Source organism: Colobus angolensis, unplaced genomic scaffold (assembly GCF_000951035.1).
Source record: "Colobus angolensis palliatus isolate OR3802 unplaced genomic scaffold, Cang.pa_1.0 Scaffold77, whole genome shotgun sequence".
Lineage (NCBI taxonomy): Eukaryota > Metazoa > Chordata > Mammalia > Primates > Cercopithecidae > Colobus > Colobus angolensis.
The window spans coordinates 581,525-587,393 of NW_012121487.1; the positions used below are offsets into that span (position 1 = coordinate 581,525).

Genomic DNA, 5,869 nt, shown 5'->3' on the forward strand with positions numbered 1-5,869 from the left:
AAAAAAAAGAATTCCAGAAACTCTAATTGCCTCAGGTTCCCAAATCAATGACTGTATCTTCTAATTCTCCTCTGACTTCAAAGATACATTCCCAGATCCTACCTTCCTTGAGATTGTCAGTGTAGTTGGGAGTATTTAGGTCAAGGGCAATTGTTCTTTGGTCCTTCTTTTTTCCCCCTCTTGAGATAGGATCTCACTCTGTCACCAAGGCTGGGGTCCTGTGGCCCGATCGCAGTTCACTGCAGCCTTGACCTACTGGGCTCAAATGATCCTCCCACCTCAGCCTCCTGAGTAACTGGGACTATAGGCATGTGCCACTATGCCCAGCTAATTTTTGTACTTTTTTGTAGAGATAGGGTCTTACTATGTTGCCCAAGCTGGTCTTAAGCGACCCTCCTGCCTTGGCCTCCCATTTGGCCTTAAATAATCAACTTAAACCCTTAATGATCACAGATCACTAGCTGTCCACTTCTCAGGGTTTCTTGTCCTAGCTGCTGTTGGCACATGGATTTTTTTTTTTTTTTTTTTTTTTTGAGACAGGGTCTCATTCTATTGCCCAGGCTGGAGCATAGTGGTACTTGCTGCATTCTCAAACTCCTGGCTCCAAGAGATCCCCCAGCCTCAGCCTCCTGAGTGCCTGGATAATTTCTGAATTTTTTTGAAAGTGGTAGGGGTCTTGCTATGCTGCCCAGGCTAGTCTTGAACTCCCGGGTTCAAGTGATCCTGTTGCCTCAGCCACCCAAGGTGTTGGAATTACAGGTGTGAGCCACCATGCCCAGTCAGGACATCGATACCTTTTGAACAGGGCAACCCTGATCACTGGAATAAGCATTCAATTTCTCAACAGGGTAAATCTGAGTTGCTAAAATCAACCAAACTTAGGTAAGGAAATAGAATAGGGGGACAGAAAGATAAGAATGACTATCTTGTTAACTATTATTAAGTTTGTCTAGATTGCTGGCTCTAGACACAGCAAGTTGAGAAGGTAGAAATACAGAAAAAGAAGCCACTAGAGGGAGAAAAGAGCCTTTTATTCTCTAACCCCGAATATGAGGAGTAATGGTTAGGCCTGAATAAAGTGTCTGCATTGTTTTTTTTGAGATGCAGTCTGGCTCTGTAGCCCAGGCTGGAGTGCAATGGTGCGATCTCGGCTCACTGGAACCTCCATCTCCTGGGTTCAAGCGATTCTCCTGCCTCAGCCTCCCCAGTAGCTGGGATTACAGGTACCCGGCACCGTGCTTGGCTAATTTTTTTTTGTATTTTTAGTAGAGATGGGGTTTCACTGCTTTGGCCAGGCTGGTCTCAAACTCCTGACCTCGTGATCCGCCTGCCTCTGCCTCCCAAAGTGTTGGGATTACAGGCGTGAGCCACTGTGCCCGGCCTGAATTCATTTTTAAAGTGTGATTTACTTCTCATATCTATATTCCTTTATACTCCCCGTCTATGATTAACATAGGCAATTTTGGGTGGGCAGATCACTTGAGGCCAAAAGTTTGAGACCAGCCTGGCCAACGTGGAGAAACCCTGTCTCTACTAAAAATACAAAAATTAGCTGGGCATGGTAGTACATGCCTGTAATCTCAGCTATTCAGGATGCTGAGGCACAACAATCACATGAACCTGGGAGGCAGAGGTTGCAATGAGCCGAGATTGCACCACTATACTCCAGCCTGGGTGACAGAGCAAGACTCTGTCTCAAACAAATTAAAAATAAATAAATAAACAAACAAATAAATCATCGGTAAATTTGGAATCTGGGAGATTTTTCATTCAGAAGCTCTTTCTATTCTGGTCCTAGTTGGATACATATATTACAGGTTATTTCTAAGGTAACGAATTCTTCCTTGCTCAAATGAGTGCCACTTACTGCTTAGGAACTGCCCACCCAGTGACAAGACAAACAGAAACATTACTGGATGGAGATTTGGGAATTATATGCCATTTATCAGGAAGTTATATCTGAGAACAACTTTAAATGATTATTTTATTCCCAGATATAAACACACCGGTATTAGGTAGATAGCACAGATAAGGCAAAGCCAAAGTCTCTCTCTTGTTTGAGTCGGAGTCTTGCACTGTCACCCGTGCTGGAGGGCAATGGTGCAATCTCGGCTCACTGCAACCTCCTGTGAGGTTTAAGTGATTCTCCTGCCTCCCGAGTCGCTGGAATTACATGTGCCCACCACCACATCTGGCTACTTTTTTGTATTTATAGTAGAGATGGGGTTTCACTATGTTGGCCAGACTGGTCTCAAACTGCTGACCTCGTGATCCGCCCGCCTCAGCCTCCCAAAGACCTGGGATTACAGCATGAGCCACCGCGCCCAGCCTCTTTTCTTGTATTTATTTTTGCTTTTATTTTTTGAGACAGGGTCTCACTCTGTCACCCAGGCTGGAGTGCAGTGGTGCAATCGTTCATGGCTCACTGCAGTCTCAATCTCCTAGGCCCAAGAGATCCTCCCACCTCAGTCTCCTGAGTAGCTAATTGTTAAATTTTTTGTAGAGAAGGGGTCTCCCTATGTTACTAAGGCTGGTCTTAAACTTCTAGGCCCAAGTGATTCTCCTGCCTTGGCCTCCCAAAGTGCTGGGATTATAGGCGTGAGCCATCATGCCCTGCCTCTTTCCTCAATTTTCAAAAACTAATGAGCTAGGATTCTGGCCTCATTTGTTAAACATTCCAAGACAGAAATTATTTTGCTCTTTTCCTAAACATACATGTAATTTACAACATTGGGGGTAGTTAAGTATGAACTCCTACCTATTAGAGAGATATTATTAAAACCCCCCTTGCTGTGACATCACTTCTGACTTAGTCTGGCATATTCTCAGAAGCTATAAAGCTCTTAATCCTTATCCCAGTAGTAAAAACAACTAAGCTGAGAACTGCTGTCTCTCTCTAGAATTCCAAAACATTAGTACCGTTGGTTTCATACATACTTTATTTCACAGGTATCATAACTTGACCAACTGATAGTAAAATAAGATATTTAGGTTATTATGACATGGCTATTATGTTAAGAACTTCTCTTGCCTTCTGCTTTCAAATTCTTTCATCTTTTCTTGCTAGAGATGAGGGACCCCTACGTTGCACAGGCAGATCTCAAATTCTTATACTCAAGCAATCCTCCCACTTTGGCCTCCCAAAGTGCTGGGAATACAGGCATGCACCATTGCACCCAGCCCTCTCCTCCTTTTATTACTAACAAAGAAACTATGGTTCTCCTTGCTGGGAATGTATCAGTTTTGCTTACTGTTGGTTTTTGTTCTTGTTTTTTTTTCTTTTGAGACAGGGTCTTGGTCTGTCGCCCAGGCTGGGAGTGCAGTGGTGCAATCTCTGCTCACTACAACTCCGCCTCCTGGGTTCAAGCGATTCTCCTGCCTCCCTTCCAAGTAGCCAGGATTACAGGCACCCGCCACCACGCCTGGCTAATTTTTGTAATTTTACTAGAGATGGGGTTTCACCATGTTGGCCAGGCTGGTCTCGAACTCCCGACCTCAGATGATCCTCCTGCCTTGGCCTCCCAAATTGCTGGGATTACAGGTGTGAGTCACTGTGCCCAGTAGTCTTGTTCATTATTATACAACATTTCAGGGCTAAATGGAAATAACTGTCAGTATATCTGGAGTCCCAAGCTTCCAGAGGATTGTGTTTCAAAAGATCACCCCATGTTGGGTACAGCGGCCCATGCCTAATAGTCCCAGCTACTCAGGAAGCCAAGTGGGGAGGACTGCTTGAGCTCAGGAATTTGAGGAAATAGCGCGGGATAGTGCTTGTGAACAGCCAATGCATGTCAGCCTGGGCAACAGAGCAACATCCCATCTCTTTAAATGATTTTTTTTTTTTTTTTTGAGATGGAGTCTCGCTCTGTCGCCTGGACTGGAGTGCAGTGGCTGGATCTCAGCTCACTGCAAGCTCCGCCTCCTCGGTTTACGCCATTCTCCTGCCTCAGCCTCCCAAGTAGCTGGGACTACAGGCGCCCGCCACCTCGCCCGGCTAGTTTTTTTGTATTTTTAGTAGAGACGGGGTTTCACCGTGATAGCCAGGATGGTCTCGATCTCCTGACCTCGTGATCCGCCCGTCTCGGCCTCCCAAAGTGCTGGGATTACAGGCTTGAGCCACCGCGCCCGGCCTAAATGATTTTTAAAAATCACCCCAAAATAACATTTTTTAAAAAATTGTTGGGTTTGGCTGGGCATGGTGGCTCACGCCTGTAATCCCAGCACTTTGGGAGACCAAGGTGAGTGAATCACAAGGTCAGGAGATAGAGGCCAGGTGAAACCCCATCTCTACTAAAAATACAAAAATTAGCTGGCGTGTAGTCTCAGCTACTTAGGACACCGAGGCAGAAGAATCGTGTGAACCCAGGAGACGGAGGTTGCAGTGACCTGAGATTGTGCCACTGCACTCCAGCCTGGGCAACAGAGCGAGACTCTGTCTTAAAAAAAAAAAAAGTTGGGTTTTCAGGAAGTCTGACTTTTTAACATATACTGTATCTATCTGCAATATAATACAATTCCAATAGCACTAATGAGATCTTACCAAAATGTTTACAGAAGGAGCAGGACTGAAAACAAGAAAAAAAAAAAAAAAAAACTGTGTTAACAAAGTTTCTATGAAAAATGTTGGGCCCGGCATGGTGGCTCATGCCTGTAACCCCAGCACTTTAGGAGGCGAAGGTGGGCAGATCACTTGAGTGCAGGAGTTAGAGATCAGCCTGGGTGACACAGCAAAACCTAGTCTCTACTAAAAATACAAAACAGTTAGCCAACTACAGGGGCACAGGCCTGTAGTCCCAGCTACTTGGGAGGCTGAGGCAGGAAGATTGCTTGAGCCTGGGAGGTGGAGGTTGCAGTGAGTGGAGATCATGCCACACTGCACTCCAGCCAGGGCGACAGAGTGAGACCGTGTTAGGAAAGGGAAAGGGAAGGAAAGGAAAGAAAAATGCATTTAAGAGTTCCAATTTGGGATGTGAAGAATCCACCTAACATTTCTTTAACCCTTTGTCCCCAATGAAGTAGGGTAAGTTACTTGCTCCAGAAGGGTAAGGGTGATTATAAAAGCAAGTAGGTTACTCAGGTTCATGATCTCATTCACCTATGTCCTTTTCTTTCAAGCAATCTAAAAATGAACCTATTTATATAATATTCTGCTGGCACTACCTATAAATTACAAGTATTTTTCTTCTCTTCAAGGACCTCTAGGGAATCTGCCTGAGGTTTCCTGAGAGTTTTGTTTTCGTTGTTCTTTTTGCTTTTTTTAAAAATTGAGATAAGAGTCTCACTCTGTCACTCAGGTTGGAGTGTAGTGGCGCGATCTCAGCTCACCGCAACCTCTGCCACCAGGGTTCAACAATTCTCACGCCTCAGCCTCCCAAGTATCTAGGGACACAGGTGCGTGCCACCACAGCTGGCTAATTTTTTCATATTTTTAGTAGAGACAAGATTTCACCATGTTGGCCAGGCTGGTCTCAAACTCCTGACCTCAGGTGATCCACCTACCTCAGCCTCCCGAAGTGCTGGGATGACAAGTGTGAGCCACTGCTTACTAAGAGTTTTTAAAGTTACTACCAAGAACAATGTTTGCTTGTGGAGTGTGGTTTAAAAAAATAATCCTTGGGGCCGGACGCAGTGGCTCAAGCCTGTAATCCCAGCACTTTGGGAGGCCGAGACGGGCGGCTCACGAGGTCAGGAGATTGAGACCATCCTGGCTAACACAGTGAAACTCCGTCTCTACTAAAAAAATCAAAAAAAATAGCCGGGCAAGGTGGCGGGGGCCTGTAGTCCCAGCTACTCGGGAGGCTGAGGCAGGAGAATGGCGTGAACCCGGGAGGCGGAGCTTGCAGTGAGCCGAGATTGCACCACTGCACTC

General features: G+C 45.6%; 1 protein-coding gene across 1 annotated transcript in view; it reads right to left on the reverse strand.

Annotated features, from left to right (window-relative positions):
- The window catches only part of GATAD2B (GATA zinc finger domain containing 2B), a 140,639-nt gene that overhangs the window by 14,583 nt on the left and 120,187 nt on the right, over positions 1-5,869 (reverse strand). The gene's annotated exons all lie outside the window — the stretch shown is intronic.